Raw genomic sequence first — 21,402 nt, 5'->3', positions numbered from 1 at the left:
AAACTCCAGTTAAACACTAATCAGTCAACAATTACTTTCTGGCTTTCAAACCTCACTTCCTGTTGGATTCTCTGAAAGAAAACCATCACTTCACCATACTAACTGTGTCGCAGATGCATTGCTACTATCAGCAAACTCAGCCCTGTAGCGGTAGTGACAATATGTTTTAAATCCAATTGGGTTCTAGTAGTGATGCTGTTTATCAATTAGCATAACTGCATCCCTATAAGATACATATTTTCCAGAATATTTCCAAAACTCAAACACAATCTACACTTATTTATTGCTGAGAAGATCCTTTCGTTCACATCCAGTTCCATGAAGTACTGTGTGTCCTCAACTATAAAATACAAAAAATATGCATTTGTTTTGAAACTTCAGCAACACACATTTAAAACATTTATTGTTGAAAAAACTACCTGAATCAAGTTCTGATATTTTCATTGTTTTGACCATAAAGCTAAAATGGTGGAACTTGGTTCCAGTACAATGCGTAACAGCACAGTTCAACAACATCATTTCAAAGTTACCATTTGAGAAAACTAGCATGCATGCTTTAAATGTGTAGTGTTTGAATGAATGTAGAGATCCACCATTGAGCCAATGCTAGTGAATCAATTACCCAATGAGGCAGTCTTTACTGGTGAATAGAGATTGTTATTGAAAAACTGATTACAAGAGACAAAAACTAATCACATGCGTTTGTTCAAACTGTGAACAGTTATGTAACTTTGTCAAAACTTAAACCAGAGAAAGGTTAACTTAGTCGAGACTGCCCTGGAGAAATCACACTAGAAAAGAAATAAACTGATAAAACGGAAAGTCAGCAGTAATGTAATGTACAAGTGTTTGATGGATGATATAACTAGACTGCAAAAGCGTCAGCAAAATATTGAAACTACAACAAGAAAGTTGCATTCTAACTTCACTACATTCCAACACTGATTATTTGTGATAATTAGAAGCTGCTTTAAACTAAGCCAGAAATCTATAATTCTTTGGATGCCAAAAGAGATCGATTAAAGTAATAGATTATTTAATGCCCCTTTATTATGTCTGAACTCTTGCAAAGGGTACATTCATGACTCATGCTGCTCACTAAAGTGAGGATGAATGTCTGTTGGGAAGGAATGGCTTTTAAATATTGTAAGAACTGTTTGAAGCATTGCTGAATATTTAGAGTTCCACTGCTTTCATGTGGCTGGGTTGATGTTAAGTTCATCTCTTTTTTCTCTAGTATCACTGTCCTCATCAGTGTCTCCACTGTCACAGATGATGTCTGTTTCACGGACACAGGGAATCACATTTGTGCTGAGGCTTCCCATGGTGAGTAGGGCCAAGAAGTTTTGATGAAAACTCGAGAAAGGCTGTGAAAGAAGAGAAGATCAAATCAGCAGCTCTATCGGCCCTCGTAAGTGCTGATCCCCCCTGAGAGAGCTTGTGGGATCACAATACTTCCCATAAAACAGCGGGAGTCCAGCCAGCCGTCTGAAAAGGACCTGCCTCTCGGTGGAGTGAGGGAGTGCTGAACTGGAGAAGGGAAAGAGTGGAGGGAAAAGAAAGGTTTCTCGTATACACAGGTTGAATGAGGGTCTTAGTGGTCAAACCTATAGAATTGGAGCAGGAATGGTGGAGTGGGAGGTGGTATGTGGGGATTGAAGAAGAAGGGGGGCTTGATGGTCATTATATGAAGCCTAAGTACAACACCAGCCCCTCATTCTCCCACTACTGAAGGTTCACGTCCCTGCTGTGTTTACCACAGGCCCCCTATGGATTCTCTTAAATCAGACAGGAATAAGAGGCAGGACTGTGTACTCCCACTGCCTCACATTTACCTGAGGCTTACCCTTTTGACCTCAACTCTGCATGTCTCTCAAAGGGACAAATTATATTCCTGATTAAGTATTATATGTCTTCATCATAAAATGCTGTATAAAAATGTTGACTAATTTGGGGGAAAAAAAGGAAAATTGTTTATATGCTTCTTTTTTTCTGTGTATTATAAGGTTTAGTAAATTGCCCCACCAGAGGTGGGATATTTACCATGCTGTTTCACAACAGATTTTACAGCCTCTTTTTAAGCAGTGTGTATTTGGGTTTTTAAGGAATGTAGTTATGGGCGAGAGGTAATTCCCTACTCATTCCCTGCAGTAAGATAAAAACATTGTCGCACAATGCAGCATTCTAAAACTTGCATTTGAAACCCAGAACTAAATGGGGAAAATGATTAAGCAAATGAATCATTTCAAGTTGTATAGCGGTTACCTGGTTGAAGGGACATATGAATGCATGGAATAAATATGTCGCTGCTTTATGAAGTGTGAAATGGACCAATGCAAAGGCTCTCCCTGTGTTTCTCTGTCTGTTGCTCATTGTGGAGGTGACTCCACATTTATGGGCATTTACACCCCCCAAATCTCGACAGTTTGGATACCTAAATTTATGGGTCCACTGGCACTTAAGCTTTTGCTAGTAAAAAGTATTCCAGTAGTTAGTTCATTCTGATAAATTGTTATTTAGCTAGCTCTTTGGGGTTTAAGTTAAACCAAAATGCTATTTTCTTCCAGATGATGGAATGGGATAATGATGAACACATTAACAAAGTGACTGGGTTATTACCAGAGCTTATGCCTGTGTCCAGGGGTTGCAATTAAAATAGTTGACACACACAACCCTGAGTCCTAATGACCTAACAATCCCAGACACTTACCAAAATTTGCTCATTATCTGTTTAGTTGGCTGGGTGTGTTTGTCATCAGTGGAGTGACTTTCTCAGCGCAATGCCTCCTGTGGAAGAAATACAGTAAATACTAATTAATGAGAAACAGAAAATGCTCTATTTTTATATGTTACAATACTAATTAATGAGAACTGTTAGTTCTGCATTTGCTGTATGAAGAATGTCATAAAAGTGTGTCTGTCAAATAACCATTTAGTGTGTGTATGCATATGTGTGTGTGTGTTCTTATTCCCCTGTTACAATTCACACACATTATCAGGACTGTGCACAAAATGTCTGTACGTTTTGTTGGAGAAAAAAAAAACTCAATTAGGTGATCACTTGCGATTGTCATTAGTTCCCTCATTTTGATCATGTTTATCTTCATGTTATACAATCTTATTTTTTTCTTCATTTTTTTCATATTTTTTATACCATCTGCTTACCTTGAGAGACAGCTGGATTCGCAAGATCATGCAGGGAATCCATCTTGTCAGGCTTCAAGTTATGTGCTTGTGGCCGAACCACCAGTGGTTCAGACCGATCGGCATCCTAGAACTGCTGGCAGCTACAGTCGTGGTTTAGGTGTGACAACAGCGGCAATACCCCGTGATAGACGCCGATACAGATGGTTCATCCGATCACCTGCCAAGTATTTTTTGAAAGTGCCTGCCCTTTTCCAAACACTGTCTAAGGACAACTTCTTAGATAGTTCTGTGTAACAAACCATCTGGCGCGTCAGGTTAACCATCTTTTCTGTTTACCATTTGTCCAGTTGCTATACCCCATTAAGAGTGCGGTTGCCAAAGGCCAGGACCTGGTGTTCATTGATTGTGTAGGATCAAGTCACATCATGGGTGACCTTTGAACTCAGAGTCCACTCTGGCTCTTGGCCTTAGTGTGCAGCTGTGGTGAGAGTTGGCATTCCTCCCCGTAGGTCAGGACACCATTAGCCCTCACTATAAAGAATGCAACACCATTTGTAATGACTGAACAACTAACAATAACAATCTGAAACACACACACATACAATGTGAAACACGATGACCTCTTTCTATTTCTACTAAGTGACAAAGCTTCAGTGGACTGAAAAAAGCTTAATTCCCTACCAGTTAAATCTTCCTTTATTAAAATTAAATGTTATGAAACTGATAATATACTGTAGCAGAACCATCAAATGTCAAACAGTGTGCATCTTTGTGCATGTAAATATATTATTCATGGTCAATTCACATGATTAATGTTCTTAAAGTCTCAGAAAGACTTACGATCTCTGTTGTTGCACTATGTAATGGAATTTTAATGACTTTGATAGCCAAAACACATGTCCCGAGTAAGTTGCTGCATGTAGGTTCAAGCTTGGTCAGTGTGACCAACGCACATATGGCACCCTTCCTCCACATCATCTGAATCCTACTCTCTGCAGTTGGGCTGGAGTCCAAACCTTTTTTATTTTATGTAGGCTCACATCTCTCTCTTTCTTTACTCAAGTCTTCTTCTTTTTTCTCTGTTTACTTCTCTTTTCCTCAGTCTTTGCCTTATGTTGGGTGTGCAGAACTAGATTGATATACTGCTGTTTTCACCAAGCTTTTATGAGTGGTGGTGAAAAAACTAGAGACATCTCTAAGCCTTTTGGGACCTCACAGCCACAAGTGTCTGCAGGGCTGTCTATGCTGAAGTCTGTTTTGTTCAAGTCTGGGAAAGAGAAAGACCTCATAGTTTCTGAAACCCTTTGAAATGCTGTTTTTGTGATCGATTCACAGACCAATTCAGTGAACCCAGAGGAGCAAACCCCTGCTCATATGCTCCAGGGAAGATCATAGTTTTTGAAGCTGATGGTATTTGCGTTTTATGCAGGCAAACTGTGAAACGTGTTGATTTGTCCTGGGCATCCACTGCTCTACGGGCTTTGAGATGAAGACGCAGGCTCACTCTGAACTCCTTGCCAATTTGGGTCACTGAGGGAGAAGCAGTCTTACTGTTTTTCCCTACTGTCTTCCTCACCAATCCTCTATCCAACCTTGCTGCACAACCCCTCCTCTCCTTCTCTTCCCCTTTTCAATCTCCCCAACATCTTCTTATTAACTTTCTACTGTCTTCCACTTTTTCTTTCCCTCTCTCCCTCCCTATGTAACTTTTTCCACATATACCTCTGTCCTCCAAGTAAAGTGTGGCTTGCACAAATTTATCAGACCTGACGCTAAGAAAAAAACTTGGACCTCCTTTGCCATCAATGTCTAATGCTTGTTCCTGTCTTACCAGTGCAGATGGCTGTCAGGCGCTGCAATCCCAAACACTGTGTTCAGCTGGGGTATGTCTTTGATCTCTTTTGACTAATAGTAATGGCTTGTTTTTGTCTGGGGGGGATCTTGGCTAGCTATGTCAAACAGGGATTTCATCAGGGTAGGCAATGTGTCTTTTTTTTGTATTGTTCTACATACAGAAAGTGCTTAGTTGAGTGCTGAGAGGAAGAACATTGTAGAGACAGTGAAAAGATACATGACCACTTTTTGTAGCTTATCAGTGATCAATGTTTGAGCTACTAATCCCTTGTGCACTTACAACACTCATATCTCAGTGACTGACTTAATACATACACACAAGCCTAAGAACACTGCCTCTTCGTTGCAGTTAGAGGGAGAGAGATAGTGGTATAGTGTAGTTAACCCTATACACCCGCTACTTTAGAGCAAAACTTTTAAAAAGCAAAGCAAAAATGTTATAAGCATTATTTTGCTTCTCACATTTGACTGTTAGTACTGCTCTTGGAGTACTGGAGTTGCACACTACACTGACTTTGGTGACGGCACTTCCAAGCTATGAAAACAAACGTACCTGTGATAAGTATTACCTGCTATTATCACTCACTGAAACAATTAATTAAATCTTCCTAAAACATTTATGCCACGTTACCACACCGATCCCAGAAAAGGGAGATGGATTACAGGTGCTTCCTGTAGGCAGAAGGGGAAAAAAAAGACTGATTAAATAGGATTGTGAGGGGTCCCAGTCCTCCGCCCTTCATCCCTCCATTCTTATCCTCCTCCTGGAGGCTCCCACACCAGTTTGTTCGTACAATTGACAGACACTTTTCCAGTCTAAAAGAGGCCACAGAGGGACATTCCCATGGACAACCTCTCAGCAGCCAATGTGAGATGATAGTGTGGGGTGCGGTGAAAAAAAACAAATAACTCATGCTAAGTTATTTCTCCATGAGGGGAGCGGAGAGACAGCTGACGGGGACATGTTTAGACAGTTGCGCTCTTGCAGGGCATTCCTCACCCTCTACCAATGCACACACATACACACAAATTTGTACATGTGCTGAAGACTACAGCCTGTAGTCCATTTGGATGCCACCACACATTTAAATAAATATACAGACACAAAATATTGGGCAGGGTTCTTGACTCATCCATTACCCCCCACAAACATGTGCACACACACATAATGACTGACATTCCATTTCCTCTGCCAACATGCCAAGGCTCTCAGGCACTGCACACACACATGCACATGTGCACGCACATACACAAAGACTAACATACAAACACATGTGAGCTTGATTAGAAAGCTGTGGTTGGTTGACAAATGGCACGGTGTTCATATTTTGCCTCCGGCATGGCGGCAGTAATGATTCCATAATTGTCCTGAGCGCTCAACACTCACTTCCAATCAGCATCCAGAACAGCTCTGCAGCTGGCTACCCACGCCTCTGGAACCTGCAAAGACACACACGCACTCACACAAACAAAAAGACTCAGTTGCATCAGTGGTTAATAGGAGTCATGAGAAGAATGCTGCTCATTTTAATGTGATCATAGCTCTCATCTTTTGCTCAGGCATTTGCTATGTGATCCTATCTGTTATTACACCTAGAAAAATGTTGCTGAGGGTGAGATGGGTCTGATACATTGAACAAGGCAGCTGCGTGCCATTGCAGCCATGCCTGTAGACTAAGTTAGGATAGCTGGGAAAGATAGAGATTGATGAAGTGTGCTGCCGGTGTTTATGCTGGTAACTTGTGATTCCCACTTAAGCACACTTGAGCATATAATCTAGGAAAGTGACATTGACTTTGTTATCATTGGAATAGACTTGGACTCATGCTGCCTGTGAGCCTGAATGACGGCAGTATTTGATTTCTATCCTTGTTGCATGTGCTGTACATCCATAACTCACATGTTACATGTTCAAGCCATTCCACATGTATGGAAAGGACCTTATCTGGGTCGCTGTATGGAGACTGGTGCAGAATCTCTTCCCCTCTCTTTCTCTCTTGGTGCTTATAGGGAAGAAAGTATTCAAACAAGCAATCCATTTGCCATGATATCACCCAGCGCCTGCTAGGGCAAAACATCTTGTCCAAATCATAGGGCTATTACTTTGGATAGTGGGGTTAGAGATTCTCTGAGAAAGACTCATCCTTGTACCCCATGCAGACTTTAATTAATGATGAATTAAGCCTCTCGGCTTGCTGGAACATGGTTGCTCTTGAAGGTTAGCTCGTCTCGAATACTTTAGGACTGACCTCTCTGAAAGGCTGCCAAGAATGTCAGAAATCCTAGTTGCGTGGGATCGCTTTGCCGAGTTCCTCCTGGGTTGGTTGCTTGCCTCCTCCACTCTGTGTTTCTGCTATTAGCAGTGCCCTCTGCAGGATGCCTGGACCGCATGTGATGATGTAAGCACATTTCTCCTGTGCTGTGCCACTGCCTGTGGCTATGAAGCGATGCAGGGCAGGCTGTCTTTTAACTCTCTCTCTCTTTCGTCTCCTTTCCCCTCTTGCTGCATATACAGAACCGCTTATTGCTTCGATCTTTATAAGGTTATGAGGTATACAAGTTACATCATGTGTTGTCACTGTAAACACTGGTACATCCATAAAACAGTGCTCACTTAAGGGGGGCATTAACAATATTGGCTGCACTAAAATGTACATAATCACTTAAATGTCATTTGTTTTGGGAGAGGATATGACATCATCACCATCTTAAGCTGCAGTGTCACAGGAAGACAATGCAACCAGTCTGTATCCACATGTTATCCTGGCTTTAAGCAGTAAGGAAGCTGGCCTACAGTGAGCCAAAAGGACCGTGAGCACACATCACAGTGATACTGAAAGTAAAGATTTTCTGGCTGTGTGAGAATACAAAATATGTCACTGGCACAATACAAAAATGATATGTGGAGGGTATACCAGAGTTGTCCTATGTGTGTGTGTGTGTGTGTGACAGATGATGGTGTGGGCTGGTTAGCTGGTCTATCTATACTCCCCTGCTTAGTAAAGCCTTCAAGGTCTGCTGGTTGGTTTGGAGGAGGTCTATATAAGGCTGCTTAGGAAGGCCTTCAGGGTCCTCTGTGTTAATTAACTAATTACTTTGCTAATTGAACACGTTCGATGTGCCCCCCTCCCCCATAGCCAACCTCTTCTCCGCTATCGGTTCTGAAGCGTGGTAGCAGCCTCTGACACATGAACACAGCAAGCTTCCCTCTAAGCCTTCTGGAGGAGGAGGAAGTAAAAAGTGGAATAATTTTTAAAATTCAAAACATTCCTGGCAGCAACAAATCTTTCTGTCTAAATATTGATAGGCAACCACGGGTTGAAGTCCAAATTTTAGTTATTGATTTGAACTGCACCATCAACCTCTGTGACTTAAGCTGGAAGTGGAGTAACACAAACACTGTCTCAGTCTCAAGTGAAAGGATTGGTAGGCAGAGTATGTAGGGGGTGTTTGATTTCCTAGACACAGATTAAGCTTAGTTGAAGAGTAATATGTTATCTTCAATGGAGGCTCTCCATCATAGGGAATATAGGCCAGGATTTAGTTTAATCTGTGTTTAACCTGTGGAAATGTTATGGTCATTATACTTTGTAGTTGTTCACATTGTGTTGTTGTATAATTTAAAAATAGTGGTATATCTATTGATTTCTTTTTTTGCTATATTGGGTAGATTGTTGACTAGATGATTGTTTTGATTGTTAAATAAATTGTTTCTGATGGCAAATCTTTAGTTTCACATGTATCAAAGGCTTGCAATGGAGGTGATAGTGGATATTTTTTCACCTGTTAATAGGTGAGAAGATCTTGGTGTGTATTGCGCGTGTGCATGCGTGTGTGTGATCACTTTAGGTGTGAGTGGGTGTCTTAGATATCTTCTCCCTTTAGCCTGCTCTGTCTCCAGTCTTTTTTTTTTCTTTTTGCTCTTTTCTTTCCCCTCTCACTTCCATTACCTTCCTCCTTCCCATTTCTCACCTCTTCCTCATATCTTTCCAATTTATTTTGTCAGCTCTCTCTCCTTTCCCATTTCTACTACTCTTCCCACTTTTCCTTCACCCCTGCTTCTCCCTCCCTCTCCTTTTTCTTCTCCTCCTCCCCCACCTCCTCTCTCTCTCTCTCTCCCTCCTTTGGAACAGGGAGTTCTGGGTTGGGCGACAGCAGCAGCTGCAGAAGGAGCAGCTGCTCTATGTGTGTGTGTATGTGTGTGTGTGTATGTGTGTACATGCCACAGCTTGTCCCCTCCACCAGGCTGCTTGGGCAGGGTTGGTCCCAGCAGGGTACCACAACCCTGCCAACACCCAACCAACCAACCCAGGCGCATGTGTGCTGATACACACAAATCACAAACACACACACACACACACACACACACACACACGTGCATAAACACCACTTACAGACATAAGAACCATATGAACAGCCATACACAACACAATTTCACACGTACATTCATATTCAAATAAACTCCTATTCAATGAGAAAACCAGTGAATCATTCAGTTATGAGCTTCAGCGAAATGTATGGAAATATACGCTCACAACTTCTATGAGTCATCCATCCCCTTATGGAGTTTGTGACAGACAGAATGCAATTTAGAAATATTCTGTGTACAATGTAAAGGGATGAAGAATGAGGAAGGGTTTTTTATGAGAAAAAAAAAAAAAAAAACGGCAGTTTATAACTGCATACTGTGGAATCCTTTCACACTACAGGCTCCAAGGTTTAGTGCCCAGGGCAATGTTAAGCTGAACTCTCTCTGTGTCTGAAGGTGAAGGGGGATCATCACATTTCATAGTCAATGGATAGTCCTCAGAGGCTTTCATCCTGTACAGAGGCGATTTCCATTCGCCCTCCCATCGTGGGTGCATGACCCCCACCCCTCTCCTCCCACACACACACACACACACACACACACACATACCCCTGTCATCAAATTATAGGCATTTTTAAAGCGTTCTCAAGTTGCTGTTGTCTTTGTTTGGTTGCTCTAATGAGAGATAGGCCTGAGGCGATGATTTTTCACAGGTAAACAAACAAAGCTATAGGCTAATGTTTGCTTTAGATGGCTGCTATGCTGCCTGTGTAAGGGGGCCTTGTTGGGTATGACTCGAATAGGGGAGAAAGTAGAGCAAGCAAGGAGTAAGCGAGAAAAGAAAGGAAGAAAGGAAGAAATTAATGACAAAGAGACATAGACAGACAGAAAGCAAGAAGGGTAGCGAGAAGAGAGAGATTGGTGCTATCATCCAGTTAGCGGCTGGTGCTGAGGGAATACTGTCCTGTCATCGGAGCCAGCCATGCAGAAGGGGAAGCAAGCTCTTCTATTGCACCTTGGCGTCTGTCTGCGTCTGTGCAGCACCATCTTATTGCCTTGTCGCTGCTTACTTCATCTGACCACACTTCCCCACACTCCTAGCCCCCGCAACTTGTTTTTTTTCTCTTTTAACTCTCTCTCCTCTTTCTTTTATCCCTCATATATCTGCTCTCCTTTCCGATTTTCTACCATATGAAGAACATCCATCTCCCACTCCTCCACTTCATTTATTTTTTCCTTCCTCTCTTGGAAACCTCACCCTCACATACCCCAGTTAATTTTCCCCGACTTTCTATCTTTCTCTCTCCTTCTCGTCATGCTCCAACGCTCATGTGGGAACTCTGGTATTATGCCTGTGGTGTTGTGGCCTTGGCCTGGGGGTCAGTTCTTAGGCCCAGAGGGGTGCTGCTCCGCTTGCCTCCACAAACCTGGGGTAGTGGGCAGTGTGCTGAACTAGAAGGATGAACAGCTGGAGGGTTGGAGGCCAGTGGGGGCCAGCAGAGGCCACAGAGGTCACAGCCATTCAAAACCTTGGCTCCCAGCTCAAAGGTATGGGGTGAAAGAGGATCATGCTTCTGGAGGAGAAAAAGAGCTCTTGTTTCCCCGTGGCTCACAAAGGACACAGCCATGCAGCCAGCCAAGCAGACTCTCCCAAACAACAACCCCATCGTTCTCTTGTCATGTGATTACATTTTCTGTGTTCCTATGCACAGCAACAGGAATTATTACATTTGTGCTGCAGCATTGCGATAATATATGGTGTTTATTTTTAATAAACCAAGCTGTGTCCGTACACATCTCCGGAGCCATTGGTAGTAATATATAATACTTGGCTGTGGAGTGTTCATCTTTCACATTTATGATGCTCATATAGGTAGGGGAAGAAGTCAATAACTTTCAGGGTCTAGTGCAGAGCCACTAAGCCATTCCCTGGTCTTGCGGTATCGAAAAAGCAACTTTTTTTATATAGTAAACAGTGGAGCATGCCCTTCAGGGTACTTCCCAGGACTCGGAGGGACGTAAAGGTTAATCTTCAGTTTATTGCCACCAGCAGTCAGACAGATAGTATCTTTTAAAATTCCTCGTCAGGCGCTATTGATCCATTGACGTCAGAAGCCCCTAGACATGACATTTCTTGTTTCCCATGCTACCTGGACCATTACATGACTATCTATGTTCAAGAAGACCCTCCGCCTCTTTCTGTGGCACCTGGCTAACTACTCCATAGCATAAGTTGTATTATTGGTGTCAGCTTAAATCATATATTTACATTTAATTTTACTCATCAATTTTCACCCTCCTAGAAAAATAAAGCAGCCAAGTCAGGGGTCGGAGTGATAAGGCATTTCCCTATTGGAATGAACTGTCTCTCTCTGTTATCGGGCCTATTAATCTGAGTATGTATTTTATTTGAGGAAGACAATAGGGTCAGTGATCAGATTGGTGAATGCTCTGCTTTTCCTCTTCTCTCGCTCTCCACTCTGTGTCTTCTTTAGATGCTGCCCTGTGATGGGAAATCTATATGGTGCGAGAGGCCAATTTAGGTGGCTCCAACAGTGTGGATTTGAAGAGTGAGCAGCCAGGGTAAACATAGTGAATAACGCCTCCACTCTAAATGATTTCAGTGTGAGGGGATGTGAGGGGATGGTATTTTTCATCAGCTATTTTCTCGAGACGTATGTGATATAGGGGAGAGAGGAGTTCGAGGAAGTTTTCCACTGTTGCTTGCTGCATAAGCTTTGTGTTGTTTACTAAAGCCACTCACTTATCCATGTACTTGTACCTGTGTGTTGGTGAGAGTCAAAGCCTGCTTGTACAACCTTGTGAACTACCCAATCACTGCTTTATTTGGGTTTGTCCGATGAGAAAAACATTTCCAAGGAGTTCGTTTTTGTTTACAGTGCACAATTTGAACAAAATTCCCCTTTTAGGTCTTTTTCTGGTCCGGGCTACAGCACTTCTGAGCCTGCAACTCATTCTTATTTAAGATATGGTGTATCAGGCTTAGTGGGCTGCAATTAATTCACCGCCTCCAGGGCCTCTCTGGCTTTGTATGAGGGGTCAGACTGGGTCAGGCCAGATTTTTTTCTGAGAGTAAGCAGCACTAGGTTTGTGTTGGATCAGATGAGACTGGGCTAATTCTCTCCAGCAGCTGGTCCTTTTCACTCACTGTTTACCCTCCAATGCAAAATCTGCTGCTTTGCCCTGTCTGCCTATAAAGAAATCTCTTAACACTTCAACTGACCAAATTTAACAATCCTCTTAATTAAAAGCAGAACTGATGCTTTCTTTTTTTCAGGGTGTATTGATTCAGTTGGGGGCATTTGGTCTGCAGTAAGCAAAAGCTCTAGATTGGACTGGATTGAATCTAAATTGAGTTGTGTTATGTATCTTCAAGCCAAGCCACTTCTTTGGTTTCTAAGCCCCATCATTATCTCTGGTGTCCCTTGTTTTGCCTCCCCCCTTGTTGGCAGATTTAGCAGAAGCTGAGCAGCTTCTCTGGTCATTTGGTTACTTGCTTGGTGGGTCAGCCAGTTCTCTGTGCTTTCTGTGGCCACCACCTCTGCATCTGGGAGTTGTTTGCCGAATGCTGTGTCATCAGAGCTTTGCTGTCTTGCCCCAGAGCAAGCTAAGTCTAAACACTGCACTTTGTGGCTGAAAGGCCATCTGTCACGGGGAGGGAATCCGGCTTCTCCTCCAAAAAGCATAAACAGGGGCGGGCTGTTAAGCCATGGCGCAGCTCACTGTCATGGAAATGCCCCATCTGAGCAAGGCTCAGGCCCTAATCCTGCACCCTCCCATCTTTGCAGCTGCTTTTTAGGGCTCCATGGCTGCCTGTGCATACTCACTGCCTGTTTAGCCAAGAGAGAGCGGCATTATGAATAACATTCAATCAGCGATGGCTGGTTGGCTTGTTAGCTGCTGGTTTACAGTATGCGTATGTATGCTAAGCCTGTCATCACACACACTCTGCCCTGACTTAATATGTTTACCCACAGATAGATAAGTGATGTATCAAAATGTATATACGGAGATTTATCTGGTGACAGGATCACTAATCTACATGCGCAGGTGCATATTCAAGAGACGTGGTGACATTTTCGCATCAAGTACAAACCAAGCTTTTGATGTCTGTTATCTGTTTGGGTAAAACTTACTCTAATTTGAATTTATAATATTCATTTGTTCCTAGGTGTATCTAAACATTCTCTTATTTGGAAATGTTCCTGTAAGAACTGAAAATGTTGTTTGTTTATGACTTTTTTTTCAAATCCATGCAATCTGTAGCCCTCTTTTTTTTTTCTCCCTTTACTCCCTTTATCAACCAGAGAACAAGTGCAGTCTGAGCCCCAAACCAGCTATTGAGGAGAAGCAGCTGAGCACAAGACTGGGAGCAAGAAGATCCTGACATTTCATACATGATTGCAGAGATTTACGTGAGGTAATTATTGGGGCTGCGTCTGCCAACCCAGAGAAGATCAATTCTTTCAATCAATTCCACTTTTAAGAGGATAGGCCAGATTACCAGGGCTGAGGGCCGATGTGGACGAGGGGCCCATAATGCTCTTAATAGGTCACTAAAATGTGTGTTAGAACCTCTGGTTGGAGGATTCCTCTGAGATCAGCCATTCTGCCCTCCCTTTCTCGCTTTTTTTCCTCTCTCCCTCTTTTGCTCCCCCACCCCCCCTTTTCTATTACTACCCCAAAGTTCAAAAATAATTTATAGGCCAAGGCAGACTCCCCATTATTGAAAAATTAAGAGAGTAATATTTGTCTTTAGTAACTTTATTGGCATGTTTGCAAACAATCAATAATTTATTTTACAACTCATTTTAAATCAATAGCAGCACAGATCCAATTTTCCATTGTTTTGGTCAAGGTCAGATAATGGACTTGTGCATGATATGAAGCAAAAATGCAATGTCTGTGTCCAGTTATTCCTATTTTAAGTAATTTGTTGAACCTTTTTATTGAATAACAGAATTGCCCTGAATAGTTCTCTGCTGGGATATCTGTTTTCCATTAGTCCTGACTGTGTGGGGGTTTAAAGTCAAAGTGCAGGAGTTGCTCGGTTTTAATTCTTTTTCAGAATGTGCCCTGAAAATCCATCTGAGAATGGCACATAAATATTTTTTAAAATTACCTTAATTGTAGGGAGCTTTGTGTATTGACATGAAGGGGGAGGTGCGTATGTGTGTGTGTGTGTGTGTATGTGTGTGTGTGTGTGTGTGTGTGTGTGTGGTGAAGATTTTGCCACATAGCCATGTCTCTTTGGCTTGCATCAGATAAGGGTGAGGAGTAGTGACAGGATAGATGGGAGAGCTAGCCTAAACCTAGCCAGTGTTTATTTAGACATAGCAGCAGGCTGGAAAGTCAACAGTAGGAAGGACAACGCATGCAGACCAGCACCAGAGAAACCTGAGACCAGAGACCTAAGCTGGTGTCAAGCATCTCAGAATGGGATCACTGGCCTGAGATCAGTTTTGTGGGAGTGAAATTGCAAAGAATTGGAATTGATTACTGATCCCAGATCTGCAGCCCCACTCTGAAAGACTTGGTAAACACAGACTCTGACAATGGTAGCCTGTCCAGTGTTTCTAGCACTCACTGGGGAGGAAGGTCACCAGGGCCCTGTCAACAGTGGAAGCTACAATTCACCTCATGCCTTGTGTGAGTAACAAAAGAAGGAAAGAAAACACAGCTAAAGGGGTGAACACATAAGGCAACCCCCCCAGAAAATAGTCCTTTTATGCACATGAACACAGCCCTGCTTAATGTTTTGGTAATTTAGAGAATATATTGATTAACATCCATAAGAGGTCTGGCTTTTGAGTAAACCTCTGGAAGTCAAAAAAAGAATATTGGACCTATTTAACTACATCTATGATTGATATATTGTTACATCTGTGAGGGGTAACTGCCATTGGCTTTAAAGGATAAGTTCACACTTTTTAAAGTCTATCTTAAACAAACAGGTTTTGCTTGCTATAATCATTCCTCCTAGTCATACACACCATTAGAAGATCCCCTCCAAATGTGCTTACAATATCAGTGATAGGGGACAAAATCCACAGTCCTCGTTTTGAGCAAAAAAAAATTATTTAAAAGTTTATCTGAAGAAGTATGAGGCTTAAGCCATCTAAATTGGTCAAACAAAGTGGACATCTTCCACAGTTAGAGGCTTTTTACTTAAAAATTCCCTCTTTATGTCTCAATGTTTTCTTGTGTGCCGCAGCGGAAGGATCATAACAAAAACAAACAAAATTTAACAAAATTTGGCACTAAAAAGATCTCTTTATGCCTCATATTTTTTTCAAACAAACTTTTAAAAACATTTTTGCGCAGAGGGAAGACTGAGGATTTTGTCCCCATCACTTATATTGAAAGTGCATTATGAAGGGATCTATTAATAGCCAGTATGAACAGGAGGAATGATTACAGAAAAAAAAAACATGTCAATGTTCATTTGGGCACTTGACAATATAGGACAGACTTGAAACTGAAACTGAACCTTCTGGCTTTAATATGCTTTTTTAGCTATTTGCTGTTAAATCCAGTATTAGTGTTTGCTTTGGATGCAGAAAACAGTGAAACATAATTATGTGTGGAAACTTTCTGTAAAACGCTAAATGAGCATTTCATTCATCTCACAACAGCATTTAGTGCCCGTAGGCCTTTACCGTACCACCATACAATTAACTGGATCAGGATTTAGTGCCTGGCCTGACTGCTGCCGAGAGCACTCCCTTTAGCAGCGGTTATACTTTCAGACATGTTAATCAACGATCCTGATGACTCTGCCATACATTTGGTATAGGACTTCTGTCTGGATACTGCATTGCACAGCTGTAAATAACTTCTGAGGCTTTCTGGCGATTTTCTGGAAAGTTCCAGTGATTGTGGAGCTGGCTGCCTGTAATGCCATGTTGAAACCACCTTTAGGAAGGCCCCTCTCCTCTTTTCCCTCACCACATCAAGGTGATTTATTTTTAAACCTGTTTTTGTCTAATGCCTGATTATATATGAGTGATGGCAATCAGAATGTTGATGGGGTTTTTTTTTTCTTCTGTGCATTTGATTCCTTTTTTATTCCTTTTTTTTTATTTTTACCCCCTCTCTGCCACTCTACAGTCACCGGCACATACCTCTGAGACATCTGCAGAAAGGTTGGCATTAGCATGTGAAAGGGTTCATGCAGACAATGCTATGCATTATGTATTCACAGCATTTGTATGAAATGCAGCCGCTGTCATTCTTGCTAGCCTGTAATCTACTGGCAATATTTCAGGCAGAGCAGGGAGAACAATCTAAAGAAGACACATAGGCTATCACTACACCTACTATACCATACGTCACATACATGAAAAACTCACCCGTGTCCTGTATCCCAAAAAAACATCAAATGCAAGGAAGTGTCAGATCTGTCAGACCTGGCTGAGCCAACTGTCTAGTAGCAAGACACACTACCAAGTGGCCTGTGTTAATGAGGAAGAGGTTGTTTTTGTTATGCAGGGAAGCAGTAAACAGAGCATTTGATCCCTGAGAATTGCTGTGTAGTTGTCACTGCAGCTACACATTTTTCAGCACCATCCCCTATACGAGTGTGTGTAAATCTGGGATTGTTAAGAGATCTATGGTGAATGTGAAAGGTAAGACAAGCTCTCTTTGTGGGACAAACAGTGGCTATTATTGGAAAGGTGCCAAACCCTTAAAAGATTATTTCATTTCCTCATGATATCACTGAATAAAAACCTTATATTACTCCTACATTTACTACTACATTTATCAAATATCTGCCATATCTCCAGACATAAACTTGGACAGTACAGTTTGTAAAGTTATGGTGTATAAAAACGTCGTTCTGTTAGGATATTTATTGCTTTTGGATTGCCTAAATATTGGCAACAGCTTGTTATCTGAAGCAACTCTTTGTGTATGATTAATTAGCTGTGTATACATACTCTCACTGGGCTCACTGAGTTATGGTATATTATATATAATACATGGTAATAACACACAAAATATCATTTTCAGTCCCAGCTGAACATTTTGGCTGACGCATCCAGAGAATCACATGGTTGACTCTATGCAGTTTTGCAGATGGTTACACAGTCTTAAAGTCCCTCAGATTGTGTGTGTGCTCTGACTGTCTGTCATCAACCCATCATGTCTCACAGTAAACTTAGCTTTCAGTGGCGGTAGTGGCCATGGGCTGCCACAGCTGTTGTTGCTGCTGCTTGAACCGAGCAACAGTGGTGTTTACCCAGACACAGACAGAGACAGGGTGGGCCGAAATGAAACACACAACCCCAAATTGTCATCTCGTTTTGTGCCTTATCCCGTTCTGTGACGCACACACAGTTTATCTGTTGCACCAGCTATGGACTTCGAATAGATTTGTCAGCCCTTGCTCCACTTCTTTCATTGTGCGTCTTTTTCTGTGCCTTTTCAGTTTGAGGGTTTTTCTTCTCAGAGGCGATGATGGATGGTTTTGCGCCCTTGGATTTTAGTGTCACAGCTAAATGTGTGTTTGCATGGCTATTAGTGAAGCCCACTGAGGGATGAGTTGCACACTCTCCTGACCCCTACACAGTCAGTGACAGAGCATTCTCTCTCTCTCTTTCTCTCTCTCTCTACCACACACACACACACACACACACCCTCTCTTATGTGGTTTAAATTGTTCCAGACCAACCATCATGTTATTGACAGCTTTCCATTTTTGCATGCGAATTGTGTTTACACAAGACTGAAATACCATGGAATGCATCATCAAGTCAAAACTATAATTACATGCAGGGTGTTGATTGTAATTTTAAAGTGAGAAACTTTCTGAAGTGCCAAACAGGAAGAACGTCAGTTTTATCATGGATGCTTAGTGGGCTGTACGTGCGTGCAAGACACATGGCGTGCGGGTCTAATGTCTCTCCTAGGACCCCCTTCCCCACCCTCATTACCAGAGAGCTGCTTAATGACAACGTCAATATTGATCACAGCTCAGTGAAGCACTGGAGGACCGTGTGGTTAGTGGGCCAGGCAGGGGGAAGACATCCAATGATTTTCTTTTTTTTAAACATCCCTCATCCCTCATTCATTCCATTTTGCATCCTATAGAAAAGCTCAGACTCAGCAGTATCCTGTTCTTACCTTCCTGTACTTCCATCTCCTTTCCATCGCTTTCAATTTATCTCCAATCGCTTCCCTCCTGTCGTGTCACACACTAGTTTTTCCATCTTTACAGAATGAGATGCTCCAGCATGGGTGTGAACGAGTCCTGTTTTGTCAGCCTGGTGCCTATGCAATCTTTAGTCAGCAGATAATTGCACACTAGTGTGGAGTAAACATGGGTTAGAGAAGCAAAGAGAGAGAAGAGTTCAATATATAATCTGTTAGAAGGAAAGCGTTGCATATAGAAGCCAAACTGATTATATTACCTTGCATCTAGCTGTGCAGTAAACAGGCTTTTCTCTCCACAAATCCACAAATCGCGCTATTCCTTACACCAAAGATAATGTACCTGTGTGTTGATCAACAAGTATTGATTATCTCTCTTGCTAATTGGGCCCAAGTTAATTACTAGCAATTAAAATCATGAATGATACATTAGCACAGATGCAGTAGACATTGCGGTGGGGCACACACTCACATATGTAAACATGCATGCATTCGAGTAACACCTACACCACTCAACTCAATAAAAGCACACTCACACATACAGAAATAATTTAATTTTAAGTCTGTGACATCGCAGTATCAAACAGATTAAACTCCTAGCGCTAATTTAATTTGCGTTTCTTTCAGAGCAAGTTGCCTCAGTTGAAGTGAAGAGACAATGGCAAAGAGAGAGGGAGAAGAAAGGGGTGACTTTGCTTCATTTCTGGGAAAACCTGGTTTTACCTGAAGCTATCTGGTGCTTGGGATCTTCTCCTCCAAAGCCTTGCTGCTGGGCCGATAAGCTCTGCTGCCTCCCCAAGCCTAGGTCGCATTCCTTTTGATCAGGCCTGAAGTTCAGCCGAGCGTGGCTTTCACCTTTTAGCCCTGCTGTCCTTAAGCTGGTTCGTGGCTGCCTCTGCTCCCATATTGCAACAACAAGAGGAAATGAAGGAAGTTTCGTCGACTGGCACCTTATCTGGTCAGGGTCAGTGCAGTGATCCCCGCAAATTAGCCCCGGACCTGACTGAGTGTGTGCGTCTGCTTCCCTGCTGTTCCACAAGCCACTGACGGTTGACAAAAACGTCAGGATTTTGTGGTCAAACATCAAAGCCATCAGATAGAGGGTGAAGATGTTTTTTTCTTCTCTTTTTGCAGCATATGCTTGCAGTTGACTAGATAATTAAAATATTTGGAGTAGGAATGCTGTATACTATTGAAGTTCATTAACTCAAGGATCTGTGGATTGTGTGGTTTTCTTTTCGGAAAACAGACTTACCATTCTCAGTGTAAATGCTATATATATATTGTGCATTAAAACGGTTTAATGTCTGGGGTTTCCAGGACTGCATCATGTGTCACTTTGGCTTGCAGTTAAAAATAAAGTTGAATCCCCATCTCCAGACAGGATTCAGTGGCTCTGAGTTGGTTCAAAAATGTTCTTATTTCTTGCACTGCACCAGACCAAGGAAATTCAATATAGGCTGTGACAATATGAATGTCTGTCCCAGAATGCCTTTTAATGTGTCTATAGGTTCAAAAAGCTTCTAAGTGCAGGGCTCATGAATCTGCATTCCACAGCTTCTAAATGACACTGGCGCTGCTTGGGAAATTGGATTCATTACTCCGGCCACTGATAGAACGATTACCCCATGACTGATACTCTTCCCGACTCCTTCATTCCTTTTCTCTTTGATGCTGAGCATTTCTCTTTGTTCTCTCTGTTTCTATCTATTACTCTACTTCCTTAATGTGATTTTGTCCTAGAACACAAGCGATAAACATAGATTTTGGAAAAAGTAATGTTTGCTTTAACAGATTCCTACTCTTGCCTCTCACTCCCTTTTTCTGTTTTCCTTTTTCAGTTTTTTTTCTCTCTCCACATACTCGCTGATCTATTCGGAGTGGGAGAGGACTGTTTTTATTTTGCCACTGTTGATCAGTGACTTTGCTGACCTGGCGTGGACGACGAAATGCTATGAAAAGAACTGTGCCGTACCCCTCTTAACAGGGCTTTTCTTAGCTAATTAAAGATTCATGCAAAGCAATGTGGCAACTTTGACAGATCAGTTGCAGACGGTCTGAGTAATGTTGTAATGCCTTTCAAAGCTCCTCTTGCTTGGATTTTCTTGCATGCAAGGCCTTCAAAGAAGGGCAGCTCTGACCCCAACAAATAGAACTGAGTTAAAGATGATTGATGTGTCTATGAAAAATCCATCCCATAATTTCACCTTTTCACCTTGGAGATGCTTCCTCCTAAGACCCATATTAAAGCTTAATTCTGCCAACGAGGAGCAGGCGGTGTTTTAAAGAGAAGAACACATGTCTGAGAGGCCTGTTCCTCCTTATCTAGCAGCTTCAGCCTCAAAGATAGATGTCTGCCATGCCAGCATGTTTATTTTCCTTGCCGATTAGCTTCGATTAAAAGCAGACCATGTTGTCTCTCTCCTCCTATTTGTGCATTTGTGTGTCTGCTTGTGTGTGTGTGTGTGTGTGTCTATGTATATGCAGTCCTCCGATCCTCCCTGTGTGGGTGTGTGGGTGTTAGTGTGAGAGTCTCCGTTATTTCATCTCCACTAGGCTGCACATGATAATTAAGCCATGGGGGGCTGGGAGAAGGAAGGTGGGTTACAGCTTACAGCTTTGAGTAATTCTGTGCCGTCCTCTCCCCCCCCTCCTCCCCTGTCTCCTTACAGCCTACCTTAAACCTCCCTTCCTGCCCCACATCCCCTCCACCTCAGCTCCAATCCCACCTCAGGGTGTGGGAATTTTCTTTAGTCACACTCGGCTTGCCAGGTAAACAAGCCTGAATAGGGAGACGCGAGCAGAGTCCATGGGAGCAAATAAAACAGGGGAGGATGTAAATGGATTTATCACTGAGCCCCCTCACCCGCCTGCAACACCCTCACCCCCCACATCCTCCACCCGCCCTCTTTTCTCCC

General features: G+C 42.4%; 2 long non-coding RNA genes across 4 annotated transcripts; both read right to left on the bottom strand.

Annotated features, from left to right (window-relative positions):
- Positions 1-1,028: 1,028 nt before the first annotated feature.
- On the bottom strand, positions 1,029-3,203 carry LOC122997747. Its single transcript, XR_006407262.1, has 3 exons — positions 3,166-3,203; positions 2,711-2,787; positions 1,029-1,530 (listed from the first exon to the last, which is right to left on the bottom strand). It is a non-coding gene; the product is annotated as an uncharacterized LOC122997747 (long non-coding RNA).
- A 622-nt stretch (positions 3,204-3,825) lies between these two features.
- Positions 3,826-21,100, bottom strand: LOC122997746. Of its 3 annotated transcripts, none has more exons than XR_006407261.1 (6): positions 19,208-21,100; positions 18,745-18,827; positions 18,458-18,637; positions 6,902-7,504; positions 6,389-6,441; positions 3,826-5,673 (listed from the first exon to the last, which is right to left on the bottom strand). It is a non-coding gene; the product is annotated as an uncharacterized LOC122997746 (long non-coding RNA). The 3 variants fall into 3 exon arrangements; XR_006407260.1 differs by lacking the exon at positions 3,826-5,673 and having other exon boundaries at positions 5,687-6,441; positions 6,902-7,004; positions 7,251-7,504; XR_006407259.1 differs by lacking the exon at positions 3,826-5,673 and having other exon boundaries at positions 5,687-6,441.
- Between the last annotated feature and the right edge of the window lie 302 nt (positions 21,101-21,402).

The sequence above is a fragment of the Thunnus albacares genome, chromosome 15 (assembly GCF_914725855.1).
Source record: "Thunnus albacares chromosome 15, fThuAlb1.1, whole genome shotgun sequence".
Lineage (NCBI taxonomy): Eukaryota > Metazoa > Chordata > Actinopteri > Scombriformes > Scombridae > Thunnus > Thunnus albacares.
Note: the sequence above shows the minus strand (reverse complement) of the source record. Positions and strands in the feature narration are given on the sequence as shown.